The sequence below is a fragment of the Macaca thibetana genome, chromosome 4 (genome assembly GCF_024542745.1).
Source record: "Macaca thibetana thibetana isolate TM-01 chromosome 4, ASM2454274v1, whole genome shotgun sequence".
Classification (NCBI taxonomy): Eukaryota; Metazoa; Chordata; class Mammalia; order Primates; family Cercopithecidae; genus Macaca; species Macaca thibetana.
In genome coordinates this window covers 36,460,692-36,479,828 of record NC_065581.1, presented here as the reverse complement: position 1 = coordinate 36,479,828, position 19,137 = coordinate 36,460,692, and the positions used below count along the sequence as shown (strand labels likewise).

General features: G+C 39.3%; 1 protein-coding gene across 1 annotated transcript in view; it reads left to right on the top strand.

The window, feature by feature from the left end:
- FKBP5 (FKBP prolyl isomerase 5) overlaps positions 1-19,137 on the top strand; it is a 158,878-nt gene that overhangs the window by 56,700 nt on the left and 83,041 nt on the right. The gene's annotated exons all lie outside the window — the stretch shown is intronic.

Here is a 19,137-nt window from a genome sequence, read left to right as displayed (position 1 = left end):
ACATATGGAATATAATTTATATTTCCAATTTTGAAAATTATTGAATTTCTTCTGTTGCTCTCTTAGCCATCAGGTACCATTCTATGCAGTGTAATTATATTGGTCATATTAAGTTCATGTCCACTGTTGTCAAAAGTGGAAATACCATGGCTGGGGTGTGTTTATGTATTGCCTCTAGAGCTGTAGCCACTGACGAACAGGAAACTGAAAGCTAAAAGTTCAGGAAATGTATTGTATTTAGACTGTGGAAAAAATGTATATGATACTTTACTGAAAGCCGTGCTCTTTTGAAAACTGAAAAATTTATATATGTATTTAATTAGAGATGAATATTAAGGATTCTTATAATAATGCTGTCAGATGCTTAAATATGATAATAGATACAATATGTGCATTGTAGGCCAGGAACATTGTGCAATGCTAGAAAAAAAGGCAACAGATTATTGTATGTATTCAGCTATATTCTTTCAAGAAACAAAACAGCTGGCACATCAATTGAATTCCTCAAGGATGTCTTATTTCCAGAGAATTCCAGAGTTTTAGTTTTAGCTTAGTTCCAAGGAAGAGGAGGTCCCTGTTTTACAGGATAGCCTATTTCAGTCTTAAGGAGTTCTAATGGTTAACTTCTGTTTTCATACACTGAATTTAACTTTGTTTTCCTGTGATTTATTATTATATTCTATAGCTTTCTTTTTTTTTTTTTTTTTTTTTTTTTTGAGACGGAGTCTCACTGTGTCGCCCAGGCTGGAGTGCAGTGGCCGGATCTCAGCTCACTGCAAGCTCTGCCTCCCGGGTTTTTACGCCATTCTCCTGCCTCAGCCTCCCGAGTAGCCGGGACTACAGGCGCCCGCCACCTCGCCCGGCTAGTTTTTTGTATTTTTTAGTAGAGACGGGGTTTCACCGTGTTAGCCAGGATGGTCTCGAACTCCTGACCTCGTGATCCGCCCGTCTCGGCCTCCCAAAGTGCTGGGATTACAGGCTTGAGCCACCGCGCCCGGCCTATAGCTTTCTTAGAGTTGAGAAGAAAATGATTAATTGATCACACTTTTTTTGGAAAGTTAATTGCATCTCAAATGTTTTCTTAGGTATTGTTGCATTTTAGGTTCCTTATAAAATCCTTCCTACAGGAGTCTTTAGTTTTGAAGTTATAAAAAAAATTGTCAGAGGAAATGTGACTAATGTATATGCCTGTTTGAGCTGCATTTTCTTACTGTTCCTATACTTAGTATTTTAACAGGATGTGATTGATAAGAATTGAACATTCCAATTCTTTAAGACAATCATGAAGTTCTAATAGCTTCTTAGAAATGGAAATTGTGTCATTATATATTGTTGTGTTATTGTTGTGCATTTTAACAAAAGAAATTATAGTCACACAAAATATTTAGGGGCCACATTAAGTGAAAATTCCATTTATTACAAAGGTTTTTAAAAGGATTTTTAGGTGTATTGCATGTCACTTACTTATAATCAATTTAATAGTTTCATTAAAATTAGTCTCTTTTCAAGATTGATTTTGGTTTTGGTCTGTTAGGGTCGTGTGTTTACCCCTGAACTGTTGTGGTAACCAAAGGGATAAAAAGCACTGACGGACAAAAAATGGGCACTGGGCCTAGCCTAAGAGGTGAGGAGCAGGGCTTCCCAGAGGAAAGTCCCAGGATGCTGTTTCGCATAAAGGGGAATGGGCTCTGGGCTGACACAAGGAGTCTCAGCAAGGCCAGACCATAAAGGGCCAGGTATAGTGGGAAGAAGAGTTGGATTTTATGCAGTAGCTGATCTGTTGTTGCCATAGGGGATTCTTTTTGAATAATAACTGTTACTTTCTTACTGTGTTACATACTCATTGTAGAAAAATTAAATTAGTGAAGAAAATAAAATAAAAATGTCCTATAATTTTTTTCCCTTTTTGAATGTTCTTAGCTAATTTTTGAATGTTCTTCCCTTAAACTTCATTTAACATTTAGGTTACTTTCTTTTCAAAACAGAGTCTTACTCTGTCACCCAGGCAGGAGTGCAGTGGCGGGATCTCAGCTCACTGCAACATCTGCCTCCTGAGTTCAAGTGATTCTCCTGCCTCAGCCTCCTGAGTAGCTGGAATTACAGGCGCCCGCCACCATGCCTGACTGATTTTTATGTTTTTAGTAGAGATGGGGTTTCACCATGTTGGCCAGGCTGATCTCAAATTCTTGACCTCAGGTGATCCACCTGCCTCGGCCTCCCAAAGTGTTGGGATTATAGGCATGAGCCACTGTGCCCAGCCAACTAGGTTACTTCTTGTTTATTTGAAAGAGTGCTTGTTGAGTTGTTCTTTCCACAGATTATGCTTCTAATAACTTTAAAAATTAATTATGGAGGAAATGGGTTAATCATTTTAAGGATTCTTTTTTGTTGATATAATGATTCTATTAATTAATATTTGTCTTATGGGAGCCATAAGCATAATAGGCATAATGAGAGCACACACTTGTAAGTCAGAGTGGTTCTTACAGGGGAGACAGGAAAAATGGAGTCCAAAAGGCCTTTCTGTAAGTTCCTTGGGAGCAGGGACTAGGTCTTTCTTGTTCACCATTGTGTCAGGCACAATGCTTGACGCATAGTAAGTGTTCCATAAATAGTTGAATGAATGGATGAGTTTCTCATTAAGCACTTTTAGTAGCTCATATTTCTTGTACTATGGATAATCAAGTTCAATTATATTCATCTAAGGTTAAGAGCCTTTGCTGTACTCAGTTTTCTTTATTAATGTAAATTTAATAAACTGATTATTTTTTTAAAAGGCATGCATGTATGTATGCACACACACACACACACACACAAAACAAGTGCAAATTTATTGTTTCTTCCCCTGAGCCCCATTCTCCAGAATTAGCTACTATTAATGGCTTACTATATTTTTTTCTAGGTATTTTCTCTTCATATACATTTTCTTTTCTTTTTTCATTTTCTTTTTCTTTTTCTTTGAGACAGAGTCTCGCTCTGTCTCCCAGGCTGGAGTGCAGTGGTGCGATCTCGGCTTACTGCAACCTCCGCCTCCTGAGTTCAAGGGATTCTCCTGCCTCTGCCTCCCGAGTAGCTGGGATTATAGGCGCCCGCCACCATGCCCAGCTAATTTTTGTATTTGTATCAGAGACGGGGTTTCACTGTGTTGGCCAGGATGGTCTTGATCTCTTGACCTCATGATCCATCTGCTTCAGCCTCCCAAAGTGTTGGGATTACAGGCGTGAGCCACCGCGCCCAGCCTTCATATACATTTTCTTTACACAAATAGAATATTTATATTCTGTTCTATAAATAGCTTTTTTTTTCCCCCTTCATGGCATTCTTAAACTTTCCATATCAGTTTATTTGTAACTGTGTCTTAATTTTTAATTGTATAATATTCCATTGTAGAGATGTATAATAGAAGTCTATTAAGGAAATCCACTCCCTCCCCCCCCCTTTTTTTAAAACTATAATAGTAGTGTTTCTGCATGTATTTTTACTTGCTTCTGTGAGAATATCTGCAGGTTATTTCCTGGAAGTGGTATTGCTGGGCTAAAGGATATTTGCACATAAACTTTCAGTAGATATTGGGAAATTTGCCCTTAAAAATATTCTACTAATTTGTACTCTTACTAAAGATATGAAGTGTTATTTTTCTGATAACTGTACACACTTTCATTTTGTGGATTAGAAGGATTAAACTTCTGAAAATGAATCCTTGTCATGGTAACTTGAGATGTTCAGAAGATGATAGATTAGGTAATATATATGTTCCTTGGCTTATGGTGGTTTTACCTCCTGATAAACTCATTGTAAATAGAAAATATCACAAGTTGAAAATGCATTTAATGTACCTAACCTACTGAACATCATAACCTACCTTACACGTGCTCAGAACACTTAAATTAGCCTACAGTTGGGCAAAACCATCTAATAGAATGCCTATTTTATAATGTGTTGAATGTCTCACATAATTTATTGAAAACTGAAAGGGAAAAACAGAATAGTCGTGTGGGTGCTTGGAGTACTGTTTCTACTGAATGTGTATCGCCTTCTCACCATCATAAAGTTGAAACTCGTAACCCAAACCATAAGTTGGGGACTATCTATAGTTCCATTGCCTGATGTGATCTGTTGAAGTTAGGTGGAAGATGTTGTACTATGACCTCCACAGACCCATAGTGTGCTTTGTACAGATTCAGATGTGGAAGATCAGAATGTTGGGTTTCTAGGTTTTTATCTTTTTAGAATGTTTAAGATAAACATTTACAGCCGGTGCGGTGGCTGATGCTTATAATCCCAGCACTTTGGGAGGCTGAGGGGGGCGGATCATGAAGTCAAGAGATTGAGACCATTCTGGCGAACATGGTGAAACCCCATCTCTACTAAAAATACAAAAAAAATTAGCTGGGCATGGTGGCTCGCGCCAGTAGTCCCAGCTACTTGGGAGGCTGAGACAGGAGAATTGCTTGAACCTGGGAGGCGGAGGTTGCAGTAAGCTGAGGTCGCACCGCTGCACTCCAGCTTGGTGACAGAGCGAGACTCCTCTAAAAAAAAAAAAAAGATGGCCGGGCGCGGTGGCTCAAGCCTGTAATCCCAGCACTTTGGGAGGCCGAGACGGGCGGATCACGAGGTCGGGAGATCGAGACCACCCTGGCTAACACGGTGAAACCCCGTCTCTACTAAAAAAATACAAAAAACTAGCTGGGCGAGGTGGCGGGCGCCTGTAGTCCCAGCTACTCGGGAGGCTGAGGCAGGAGAATGGCGGGAACCCGGGAGGCGGAGCTTGCAGTGAGCTGAGATCCGGCCACTGCACTCCAGCCTGGGAGACAGAGCGAGACTCCGTCTCAAAAAAAAAAAAAAAAAAAAGATGAACATTTACTAGTAACGTTCTAAAGGAGCGGAAGACCCTGAGTGCTGGTTTGAGAAGTTTAGATTTGTTGTGCTGGGGCACTATTTAAGGTCTGCAAATTAGTGAGTAATATGGTGGGTGTGCTGTCAGAAAGCCTTCACTAGCAGTGTATACAGAATGAGTGGGAGTGAGTGAGCCGTCTGGAGGTAGGCAGGTCCTCTGGAGAACTATAGTAATTCACGAAGGAAAGGAAGAAAACGCAAAATGTGGTGATAGCTATGGAGCCGAAAGTAAGATAAGAAACACAGTGAATAGTTGGCAGGTCCTATTGATTAAGTGGAGAAAAATTATACTGAAGGTGCAAACCTAGGAGAATGGCCAGATAATACAGATTATGAAGTAAATGGACAAGGGACCAATTTTGAAAAAGTTAATTTTCCTTAAAAACATCAGGAAATAAAAGGGTCCTGAAGTGAGAGAAATCAAAGATTGGAGAAGGAAAGAGGGAGAAATTATGCCACTTTTAATTTCAGCTACTACCTCTATTAGGATTTGGGAGTTATACTAATAGAGGTAGTAGTTGAAATTAAGAGTGGATGAGTTCTGGTATGAAGTGGTTGATGGGAACAGCTGTTAAGATTGAGAACTACATTTTAAGGAGAGGATATTGATAGTAATGGGAGATGGGATGAAAGAATGCCCAGGCAGAGAGGAAATTTAATAATTTCAGGAGTGGGGAAAGAATAAAGAGAAATGTTACTGCGGCCTACCTTTCATTCTTTTACTGTGCATATGATATTATATTTGCTGGATGTTTTCCTGTAGATACCACATTGTTCTTCCTCCGGGAGTGGCATGTCAGAAAATTTTGATGATTATTTTAAAGATGTTGAGTTTTATTCCTGAAATTGAATGTGGTACCTGAAAAAGGGTCTTGGGAAAGTAGTTTTTGGTGTCATATGCTGTGTTCCTTTTAGTTCATAAAATATTTTCATCTTGTTTGAACAATATCTGTGGGTCTAAAAAAAAAATGGCTAATTTTTGGGTAGGTAAAAGTCCAGATACTTTGTACATTTTAATTGATTATTTAAAAAATATTCCCGGCATTTAAAACCTGGCAAATACAAATTATAAGAATCACCATCTTTTTAGAAGGACATACTATGAATTCAGAGTTTTTGCTGGCTTAGTGCTTGTCAGCATGGAGCCTGTTCACAGGAAATGCTTTAGAATCAGAGTCAGGGACCTGTGACACTACGGGGGAGTCAGTATGTAAAATAGTTAGAGTGCAAGCTCCGGAGTCATTCTCCCTGGTTCCACTGTTCACTAGCAGTATATCCATGGATAGATTTACTGAGCTCGTCCCTTCGATTTGCTGTCCGGACGTGGCAGTAATAACAATCTCAATGTCACATTTTTATTGAAGGGATCCATCATAGAGCTTATATTCTAGTAAGGAGAAACAGGCAGTATACAAATACTATAAATACACTGGAGGAAAACATAGTGGGGCTGATTATAGTCGATTTTTGCTCTTTTGTTTCTGGTAACAGTAAAAGCAACTCTGATGAGAAAAGGTTTGAACATGAAGGCAGACCTGAAGGGAGTAAGGGGCGAGCTCTGCAGCTATCCAGGGAAGAGTTCCAGGTAGAGGGGAGAGCAAGTGCAAAGGCCCTGAGGAAAGGGCACATGGGAGGAGGCAGCAAGAAGGCCACTGTAGCCAGAGCAGTGAATGAGGGGAGAAGGAGAAATAATTTCAGAGATAGCCAATGATCAGCATATATAGGGTATTAAGCATAAGAAGGACTTTGGGTTTTACCTGTGTAAGATGGGAAACTATTGGAGTTCCAGAGTAATTTTTTTCTTAAAGCTAGTCTGCTTGTCACTTCTTTTCTTAAAAATGCCTCAGTTCCCTGTTGCCTTTGGAATAATGTTCACATACTTTATTTTGGCACACAAGGTCCTTCACAGTCAGGCCTCTGCCTGTTTTTTTAGCATCATCTGCTTCTTTCCCACATGTACCCTTCACTTCAGCCAAATGGGATCACATGAAGCTCCCTGGATGGGTCATGATGCTTTGTGTCTTCGTGTCTTTCTGTACAGTTTGCCCTGTGAGAAGCCCTCCCCCTCAGCTCATATGGTCACTGGCTCTGTTTTAGACGGTCCTCTTTGTGCTTTTGCTCTCTCATCACTTCTGCCCCGAGCTACTTTGTACTTAAGCTGCTTAGGCTTGAAGCGTGCTGTGTTCTTTTACCAGCCTTGATTTTACTCTTGCCACACCCTTGCCGGTTGAAAGTATGCCCATCCTTTGAGGACCAGCTCAGACACTGCCATCTTCTGCCTCCTTTGGACCCTCAGAAACACTTTGTAGCTCTTTTCTACTTAATCATAATTATTTGGAATTAAAATGTTTCTTTGCCTTCACAAAAAATCCTTGGGCTAACTTATTTCAGTTTTCTGTGTAGCCTCTAGAAGAGGGTCTTACAGACATTTCATATTCAGTAGGTATTCATGGTGTGTAGGATTCACAGGATAATTAGAAAACTATTGGCTTTTAAACAACTAAGGGCCAAAAGCAGCAAAAATGAATGCACAGTTGAAATGAGATTCCTATTAACAAAACAAATTTACTGTAATTATGATAGCTAGGTAATCCTTGTTCTCTTATATATTTATATATACTTACTAGTGGCACCAAATATTAGTATACCCAGTTTGAGATATAGTTTGTTGAAATATATTTGGACACAGCCAGGTGTGATGGCTCACACCTGTAATCCCAGCACTTTGGGAGGCTGAGGTGGGAGGATCACTTGAGCCCAGGAGTTCAGGAACAGCCTGGGCAACATAATGCAACCTCGTCTCTACAAAAAAAAATAAAATAAAAAATTAACTGGGTGTGGTTGTGCATGTCTCTAATCCCAGCTACTCAGAAGGCTGAGGTGGGAGGATCATTTGAGCCTGGGAGATTGAGGCTGTAGTGAGCCTTGACTGTGACACTGTACTCCAGCCTGAGCAACAGAGCGAAACTCGGTCTCAAAAAAAAAAAAAAAATCAGACGTGTAAATGCTCATGGTTTCTGACGAGGTCATACCACTTCTGGAAATCTTCTCAAGAAAATAATACAAACTAGCCAGCCACAGTGGCTTTTGCATGTAAATCTCAGCAACTTAGGAGACTGAGGCAGGAGGATCACTTGAGCCCAAGAATTTGAGATCAGCCTGGGCAACATAGCAAGACCTTGTCTCTCTAAAAAAAAAAAAAAAAAAAAAAAAAAAAAAAAATTAAAAAAAAGAGAAAGTAACACAAACTAAATGATAATTACAACATCTACTGCTACTAGTGTTGAAAGTTTACCATGTAACAGGCACTGTAAAAAGTCCTTTATGTGCATTACTTTAGTCCTCACAATCCCAAGAGACGTTGGTAAATGATAGCCTTGTGTTTTAGACAGGGAAACCGTGGCACAGAGAAGGTGAGTGACTTGCACAACACCATACTGCTGCCGTGTTGTCAAGCTGACATTCTCTCACTCAAGCAGACTGTGTTCAAGAAGCCATACTTTTCTTTTTTTTTTTTTTTTTTTTTGAGACGGAGTTTTGCTCTTGTTGCCCAGGCTGGAGTGTGCAATGGCTCGATCTCTGCTCACTGCAACTGCCACCCGGTTTCAAGAGATTCTCCTGCCTTAGCCTCCTGAGTAGCTGGGATTACAGACATCTGCCACCATGCCCAGCTAATTTTTGTATTTTTAGTAGAGACGGGGTTTCACCATGTTGGTCGGTCTAGTCTTGAACTCGTGACCTCAGGTGATCTGCCTGCTTCAGCCTCCCAAAGTGCCTGGGATCAGGCATGAGTCACCGCGCCCAGCCAAGAAGCCATACTTTCAGTTACGTATGATAAAAGCTTAGGCACAAAAATGTTCATAGCAGTGTTACAGAGAGAATTTGCCTATTCTGAACCTTTCGTATAAATGGGATCGTATAATGTATGGCCTTTCATGATTGGCTGCTTTCAAGTGAAATTAATAGTTGTAAATATGCACCTAATAACAGAGCTTCAAGATATATGAATCAGAAACTGACAGAACTGAAAGGACAAATAGATCTAAAATTATAGTTGGAGATTTCAATACCTCGCCTCTCTCAATAATTGATAGAACAAGTAGACAAAAAATAATTTAGAAGATGTGAACTACATTATCAACTAACCTAATTGACATTTACATAGTATTCTACCCAATACAAGCAGAAGACACATTCCTTTCAGTTACACACAGGACATTTACTAAGATAGATCGTATTTTTGTTCGCAAAATAGTGTCAGTGTTAGCCAGGTGCGGTGGCTCACGCCTGTAATCCCAGCACTTTAGAAGGCCGAGGCAGGCGGATCACCTGAGGTTGGGCGTTTGAGACCAGTCTGACCAACATGGAGAAACCCCGTCTCTACTAAAAATACAAAATCAGCTGGGCGTGGTGGTGCATGCCTATAATCCCAGCTACTTGGGAGGCTGAGGCAGGAGAATCACTTGAACCTGGGAGACAGAGGTTGGGGTGAGCCGAGATTGCTTCATTGCACTCCAGCCTGGGCAACAAGAGCAAAACTTGGTCTCAAAAAAACCAAAAAACCGTCAATGCGTTTAAAGTGACTTAGATCATAAAGTACGTATGCTGACCAAAAGGGAATTAAAAGTCAATAACAGAAAGATACTTGGAAAATTACTAAATATTTAGAAACTAATATGTTCCTAAGAAGCCCACAGGTCAAAGAAGAATATCAAAGATGAATTTAGAAAGTATTTTTTACTTAATGAAAATCATATCAGAATATGTGGGTTGTGTTTAATTCTAATGTTACAGGAGAATTCATAGCTCTAAATGCCTGTATTGGGTAAGAAGTAAAATCACAAATCGGTGTTCTCAGCTTTCACCTTAAGAAATTAGAAAAAGAAGAGAAAATTAAACTCAAAGTAAACAGAGGAAAAGAGTTAAGGATAAAAGCCAAAATTAGTGGAATAGAAAAAAAGAAAACTGGTAAGACAAAGTCAGTGAAATCAAAAGCTGTTCTTTGACAACAATGAAATTAATAAAATTCTAACCTGACTAATCAGGAAACAGAGAGAAGATGTCAATTACCAATATCAAGAATGAAAGAATTGCTAACAAAGCTCAGATTCTATAATTATTAAAAGGATACATAAGAGAATAATATGAATTACTTTATAGCAATACATTAGACAGCTAGATGAAATGTGCAAATTCCTTGAAATATACAAAATACCTAAGCTCACTGAAGAAGAAACAACCTGAAGGCCGGGCGCGGTGGCTCAAGCCTCTAATCCCAGCACTTTGGGAGGCCGAGACGGGCGGATCACGAGGTCAGGAGATCGAGACCATCCTGGCTAACACAGTGAAACTCCGTCTCTACTAAAAAATACAAAAAACTAGCTGGGCGAGTTGGCGGGCACCTGTAGTCCCAGCTACTCGGGAGGCTGAGGCAGGAGAATGGCGTGAACCCGGGAGGCGGAGCTTGCAGTGAGCTGAGATCGCGCCATTGCACTCCAGCCTGGGCGACAGAGCGAGACTCCGTCTCAAAAAAAAAAACAAAACAAAACAAAAAAAATAAACAACCTGAAAAGTCCTATATCTATGAAAGAAATTGAATTAGGCCGGGCGTGGTAGCTCACGCCTGTAATCCCAGCACTTTGGGAGGCTGAGGCGGGCGGATCACCTGAAGTTGGGAGTTCGAGACCAGCCTGACCAACATGGAGAAACCCTGTCTCTACTAAAAGTACAAAATTAGCTGAGTGTGGTGGCGTATGCCTGTAATCCCAGCTACTCCAGAGGCTGAGGCAGGAGAATCGCTTGAACCCAGGAGGCAGAGGTTGCAGTAAGCCAAGATTGCGCCACTGCACTCCAACCTAGGCAACAGGAGTGAAACTCAGTCTTGAAAAAAAAAAAAAATTGAATTCCCACAAAGAAAACTGTAGGCCTACGTGGTATTCCTGATTCTACCAAACATTTTAGGAAGTCATAATACCAATTTTACACAAACTCCTCCATAAAATTGATAGAGACTGAATATTTCATAAGTCAGTCTGTGATACTGGTACTACCAAATGGCAAACTAGACAAATCTAATCTAACAAAATTAGACAAATCATTACAAGGAAAGAAAATTATAGATCAATATCCCTCATGAACATAGTTGCAATTTTTATTTATGTATTTATGTATTTATGTATTTATTTATTATTTATTTATTTTTTCCTGCGTCTCGCTCTGTTGCCCAGGCTGGAGTGTGGTGGTGTGATCATGGCTCACTGCAACCTCCACCTCCTGGGCTCAAGCCGTCTTCTCACCTCAGCCTCCTGAGTAGCTGGGACTACAGTTGCGTGCCATCATGCTCAGCTAATTTTTTTATTTTTGGTAGAGATGGGGTTTTACTATGTTGCCCAGATTGGTCTCAAACTCCTGGGCTCAAGCAATCCACCCGCCTTAGCCTCCCAAAATGCTGGGATTGCAAGTGTGAGCCACCGCACCCAGCAGCAAATTTTTAACAAAATTTTAGTAAATTGAATCCAATAACATATAAAAACAATAAAATACAATGACCAAATAGGGTTTATTCCAGGTATCCAAGGTTGGTTTAACATTTGAAAACCAATGTCATGTACCACATTAGCAACAGAAAGCACATGATCAGCTCAATAGATGCAGAAAAAGCTTTTAACAAAATTTAGCATGCCTTGCTGATAAAAACTCAGCAAACTAGGAAAAGAAGGGAATTTCCCAATCTGATAAAGGGCATCTGTGAAAAACCAATAGCTGAAATCATAGTTAATGCTGAAAGACCGAATGCCTTCCCTATATAATATTTAGAACAAGTCAAGATATCTGCTATTCCCAATTGTATTCAGCATTATTCTGGAGATTCTAGCTAGTGCAATAGGATAAGAACAAGTATTCCAGATTGGAAAGGCAGAAGTAAAATTCTCTTTATTCACAGATGACATGATTGCCTATGATTTCTACAAAAATGCTATTAGAACAATTAAATATGCTTAACAAAGTTACAGGATACAAGATCAATATAGAAAAGTCAATTGTATCTATATACTAACAAATGAACAATCAGGAGTTGGAATTTAAAAATAATATTGACAGTAGAAAAAGATACTAAATGTCTAATGATGAATTTCACAAAAAAAAATGCAAGATCTTTTCTAACTGCAAGCTTATGAAACGTTGAGAAAAAGAAAATCTAAATAAACGTACAGATACTGCGTTCAAGGATTGGAAAACTCAATATTGTCATCAGTTTTCCCCATAGATAATAGAAAGTTTAGAAAGTGATGGCTGGTTTTAAAATTCATATGGAAATGCAAAGACCTAGAATTGCCAAAACTATTTTGATAAAGGACAACAGAGATGGAAGATTTAACACTGATTTCCAAAACTTATAGTTGCAGTGATTAAAACATGGTATTTGTGGTAACTGGTGTAAAGATAAACAGATCCATGGAACAGAATAGAAAAGTCCAGAAAAAAAAATATGGTCAATTGATTTTTGAAGAAGCTTCCAAGGCAATTAAATGGAAAGAGTATTGTCCTTTCAAAAACAAAGGTTTTGGAACAATTTGGTCTTCATATATAAAAAAGTGAATCTTGATTCATACCTTACATCATACATAAAAGTTAACTCAAAATTGATCATAGACCTAAATGTAAAGCCCAAATTTATAAAATCTCTGGAAGAAAATCTTTGTGACTTTAGGTTTGGTAAAGATTTCTTAGGTATAACACCAAAAGCATGATTTATAAAAGAAAAAAATGATAAATTGGCCTTCATTAATATTAAGAATATCTCTTTGAATGCCGTGTTTAAGGGAATAAAGGACAAGCCCCAGACTGGGAGGAAATATTTATAGAAGATATTCTGATAAAAGACTTGTATTTAGAATATGTAAGGAATTCTCAAAACTCAACAATAAGGCCAGTCACAGTGTCTCCCGCCTGTAATCCCAACACTTTGGGAGGTCAAGGCGGGTAGATCACTTGAGGCCAAGAGTTTGAGACCAGCCTGGCCAATATGGTAAAACCCCATCTCTACTAAAAATACAAAAATCAGCCAGGCATGGTGGTAGGCACCTGTAATCCTAGCTACTTGGGAGGTTGAGTCATGAGAATCGCTTGAACTCAGGAGGCAGAGGTTGCAGTGAACAGTGAACTGAGATTGCACCCCTGCACTCCAGCCTGGTTGTCACAGTGAGACTCTATCTCCAACAAAAAAAAAAAAAAGAGAAAAGAAAAGAAAAAACACTCAGTAAAGCACATAACCTAGTAAAAAAAATAAGCAAAAGATTTGAACAGATATTTTGTCAGAAAAGATACATGAATGGCAAATAAGCACATAAAAGATGATCAACATCATTAGTCATTAGTGAAATGCAGACTAAAACTATAAGAATATACCATTACATCCTTACCAACACTTGTTACTGTCAGGCTTTTAAACTGAAGACATTACAGTGTCTAATCTCCAGATAAGGTTTTTCAGATTAAATTTAGAGAAGACATTACAGTGTCTTCAGTTTAAAAGCCTGACAGTAACAAGTGTTGGTGAGGATGTGGAGCAGCTGAAACTCTCATACACTTGTGGTGGGAATGTAAAATGGTACAACCACTTTGGAAAACAGTTTGGCATTTTCTTAAGGACTTAAAATTGACACTACCAAGTGACCCAACTATTTTGCTCCTAGGCATTTATCCAAGAGGAATGAATACATATGACCACATAAAGATTTGTTTACAAATACGTGGCAGGTTTATTTGTAATAGGCAAGAATTGAATCTATTCAAATGTGCATCAACAGGGACATTTGTGGTATCTTCATACGATGGAATACTATTCAACAATAAAAGGGAATGAACAATTGATACAACTTATTTTATTCTCAATATATAGTAAGGAAATGAAGCCAGAAAAAAATGGCACATTATATGAAATTCTATAAAATCTACTCAAAAAGCAGATCAGATTGCCTGGAGACCTGAGTTGCAAACGGATGACTTATGAAGGAAATATTTGTGAGTAACAGGTATGTTCATCATCCTAATTGTCATGATGAATTCATGGATATATGTACATATGTCAGAATTTATCGAATTGTATATTTTAAATGTGTAATTTATCATAGCTTAATTATGTCTCAAAATCTGTAAAAAAAATATACTTCATGTGTTTATTGCTTGCTGCTCAAATTTCAGAATCACATAAGGGATTGAGACTAATTTTTAAAATAATTTTTCAGTGATTGGGTTTGAGGTAACTCATGCATTATATATAGCAGATTTGCCTATTATTATGTTTTTGAGACGGACTCTCGCTCTGTTGCCCAAGCTGGAGTACAGTGGCGTGATCTCAGCTCAGTGCAACCTCCGCTTCTAGGGTTCAAGCGATTCTTCCACCTCAACCTCTTGAGTAGCTGGGACTACAGGTACACGCCACCACGCCCAGCTAATTTTTTTTTTTTTTTTTTTTTTTTTGAGACGGAGTCTCGCTGTGAAGCCCAGGCTGGAGTGCAGTGGCGTGGTCTCGGCTCACTGCAAGCTCCGCCTCCCGGGTTCACGCCATTCTCCTGCCTCAGCCTCCCGAGTAGCTGGCATTACAGGAGCCCACCACCACGCCTGGCTAATTTTTTTTTTCTTGTATTTTTAGTAGAGACGGGGTTTCACCGTGTTAGCCAGGATGGTCTTCATCTCCTGACCTCGTGATCCACCTGCCTCAGCCTCCCAAAGTGCTGGGATTACGGACATGGACACGCCTGGCCATTTTTGTATTTTTTTTTTTTTAGTAGACGGGGTTTCACCATGTTGGCCACGCCTGGTCTCGAACTCCCTTATAGCCTTTATTACAGCTGTGAGCCATTGCGCCTGGCCTTATAGCTTTATTACAAAATTGAGAAACCAGATGTTTTACTTTGTTTTCTGAATTTCTGAATGCATTTTCAGAATGATATAAAATGTTAAATTTTATTTTAGATTAGAATATTGTTGTCCAACTGGATGATTAATAAAGAAAAAGAAAGGAAAGAATGTAGTGAGACCCCCTAAGTACAAAATGGAGGAAGTCAATGGACTTCCAAGCTTGAGATAAATTCTTATGATCTTGATTGGATGATTAGGTATCGGTAGTAGAGAGAATAATGGCTCCTCAAAAATGGAACTTGTAAATATGTCACCTTGTAGGGCAGAAAGGACTTTGCAGACGTGAATAAGGTTAAAGGCTTTGAAATGGGGAGATTATCCTGGGTTACCCAGATGGGCTGAACTTAATCACATGGGTTCTTAAAAGTGGAGGAACTTTCCCAACTATAGTCGGAGAGAGAGAGAGATGGCTACAGAAGAATGATCAAAGAAATGCAGTATTCCTGGCTGAAGATGGAGGAAGGGGGCCACCAGCCGAGAAATGTGGGCAGCCTCTAGAATGTGAAAAAGCCAGGCGATGAGTTCTTTCCCAGAGCCTCCAGAAGGAATGCAGCCCTGCCAACACCTTGATTTTAGCCCAGTGAGACCCATTCTGGATTTCTGATCTCCAGAACTTTAAGATGATAAATTGGTGTTATTTCAGCCACTAAGTTTGTGTTAATTTCTTTCTTTTTCTTTTTTTTTTTTTTTTTTTTTTTTTTTTTGAGACGGAGTCTTGCTCTGTTTCCCCAGGCTGGAGTGCAGTGGCATGATCTCACCTCACTGCAACCTCCATCTCCTGGGTTCAAGTGATTCTCCTGCCTCAGCCTCCCGAGTAGCTGGGATTACAGGCATGCGTCACCATGCCTGGCTAATTTTTGTATTTTTAGTAGAGATGGGGTTTCACTATGTTGGCCAGGCTGGTCTCAAATCTCGAACTCCTGACCTCAAGTGATCCACCTGCCTCGGCCTCCCAAAGTGCTGGGATTACAGGCATGAGCCACTTTGCCCGGACTGTTTGTGTTAATTTGTATGGCATCTTTAGATAACTAATACCACATGTAAGTGGGTAAAACTCAGAATTCATATTGTGCCAGAGGATTGCAATGGAAAGTGAACTCTGTATTGTTAAGATAACTTTCTATCCCTTGGGAATTGTTTTTCCTTCCACATAGCAAACCTCATTTTCCCCAGAAGTAAAACATATAAGTTACTTTTTAATGAATAAATACAAAATAATAGAGTTGGAATAAACCTTAGATACGATTCTAGTCTAACCCCCGAAAGGTATAGATGGAAAAACTGAGTGAGAGCCAAAGATTCCACAGCCAGTTACTGGCCCTTTCTTCCTTCCATATTTTCATGGTGGGGATTTAAGATGGCCAAGGTTTTTAATTCTTTCTACACAGACTCAAAATGTTATTCTTGTACAGTTTTTCTCTTAGGCATATAATGGATTTTGGGAAACAATTTCTAGAATAGTGTTTTAATGAGATAGTACTATAAGAGGATGCAGTATTATGTAAAACTTTTGTCTTGGGTTTTTTTCCCTCTGAGTCTCAAGTCTGAAACATCTCTTCCTCCAGTTGCTAGTAAATGTATACTCAAATATTGGCAGCTAGGTGTGGTCCTCTGTTCTTGACTGTCCATATTTAAACCACACTAATCCAGTTAATAAGGTAATTCTCTGTGTGTTGTGTATGCACAGGCATATTCTTATAATGCACTTCAGAGATAGATTTTAATTATGCTTGGGTGTTCTTAATTAGTACTCCTGATTAGAACAGAATTTTATTTTTACTTTTATAGTTGAACACTCAGGTACAGTGTAATTCTCCAGATTAGATTTTTCAGATTAAATTTAGAGAAGGAATGTACTTAGCTTGTAATGGTATTTCAGCACTGACTCTATAGTGTCTAATATTTTGCCTTCTTTACATTGACTGTGATTTTGAAAATTGTGATTCATCTCATCATTTATTGAGTACTGCTCCTATGTCATTTATTTATACTAGGTGGTGGGAGTACAGAATGAATAGGACACATTCTCTATATGTATAGTGTTTATAGACTTTTCTCATATGTTACCTTGTTGGCTGGTTCCTACAAATCATCAGGAGACTTAGGACCAAACTCTTCGGCCCTAGTGAATCACGTCAAGGTACTTTACCCTGTGGCACAGGTAGAAATTTGACTTTCTATAAAAAACCTAGACAAATAATAGGGGCTCATTCCTACTGTCTTCACCCTTACCAAAATGTAAGTTCTATGGAGACAGAAACTGTTTCCTGTTGTTTAATGCTGTATCTCCACTACAACAGTGCCCGGCACATAGTAGGTGTTCAGTAGATATTTGTTGAATAAATAGCTGAATGGCTTCTACTTATCCTTCAGCTTTCAATTAATTTATTATTATTATTTTAAATTTCTGTTTCTTTTTAGAGATGGAGTCTTATTGTGTTGGCCAGGCTGGTCTTGAACTCCTGGCCTCAAGTGATCTGCCCGCCTCGGCCTCCCAAAGTGCTGGGATTACAGTCGTGAGCCACTGAGCCTGGCTCACAACTACTTTTTTTTAAGAGTCAGGGTTTCACTATGTTGCTCAGGCTAGACTCCAATTCCTGGGCTCAGGCAATCCTCCCACCTCAACCTCCAAAGTTGCTGGAGGTACAGCACGTGGCACTGGACCCAGCTGCTGCCATAACTTTAACAGTGATGCCTATGGGATGTACCTTTGAGCTAAGGGGTCTCTTGTCTTGGTGCAAAGCTGGATACAGCTTATGAGAGATAAGAGGCAATGCATAAAATTAGCTGGGCATGGTGGCACATGCCTGTAATCCTAGCTACTCGGGAGACTGAGGCGGGAGAAACGCTTGAACCCGGGAGGCGGAGGTTGTAATAAGCTGAGATCGTGCCATTGCACTCCAGCCTGGGCAACAAGAGCAAGACTCCATCTCAAAAAATAAAAAGCTATGCATAAAGTCGAGAAAGAAAGTGCCAGAGAAGGATTCAGGTTGCTTCAGGGGGTAAAAGAGCAGTAAATAGTTTTATTTGAACAATGGTATGGTATGGTATTAAAAGACATTGAGAGGAATAGTGCAGTAACTTCAGACACTTTCTAAGTGCTGTAGATCTTTTTTTTTTTTTTTTTTTTTTTTTTTTTGCAGATCTCAGCTCACTGCAAGCTCCGCCTCCCGGGTTCCCGCCATTCTCCTGCCTCAGCCTCCCGAGTAGCTGGGACCACAGGCGCCGCCACCTCGCCCGGCTAATTTTTTGTGTTTTTAGTAGAGACGGGGTTTCGCCGTGTTAGCCAGGATGGTCTCGATCTCCTGACCTTGTGATCCGCCTGTCTCGGCCTCCCAAAGTGCTGGGATTACAGGCTTGAGCCACCGCGCCCGGCCTGTGCTGTAGATCTTTAAAAATCCATCATAGTCGTCTTGCTGACTTCTTTAGTGACGATTTGAGTTTTAATTATTCAGTTATGCTGCCAAAAGTACTGCAGGTTGTCAAGTATCATTTATCCAAAATGCTTGGGACCAGAAGTGTTTTGGATCTTGGATTTTTTCAAATTTTGAAATATTTGCATATTTCTCTAAGAGAAAAAAGATATTTTGGCATGTAATGCATAATATTTGCATAATTATAATCCAGTGTTCTAAAATGATTGTACCCACCAGAATCTACAAACAATAAGGAACTGTGGTGGTCTGCTGCAAATAACTATGACAAACCACACTGTATCACATGTATTAGCCCATTGTGACATTGTCGATTGACCATATGTACATACATGTATACATAAGATACAGTATCTTGGGGATGGAACCCAGGTGTAAACATGAAATTTATTTATGTTCATATGTACTTATACACACAACCTGAAGGTAATGTTATACAATTTTTTTTTATTTTTATTTGTTATTTTTTTAAAGTCAATACATTTTTATTCAAGGAATTCCATGTTGTGATTTCTTCCACTGTCCATCAAGGCCACTTTAGATCCACTAAAGAGCTGGAGTCAAAAGATTTACCTTCAAGTTAGCCCTTTTTAATGAAACTGATGCTTATTTTAATCCAGTTGTCTGTCAGCCCATAATTCTTTTACTTTGGCTTCTGTCATCTCCTTTTAATATGGATATACTGATGAAGACTTGAAAATTCACCAAGAATCTTTGGGATCTAATTTCTTCAACCAGTTTAGTTTAGGGTCCTTTTTACTGTAGGTGTGGATCTGCCTGGTTCTCAATTTGACACCCTCCCTTAACATGAATGAGTTCAAATCATATTCATTCCTAAGCAATCACACTCAGGAATAGTACAGATGTGTGGAATATGCCAGTA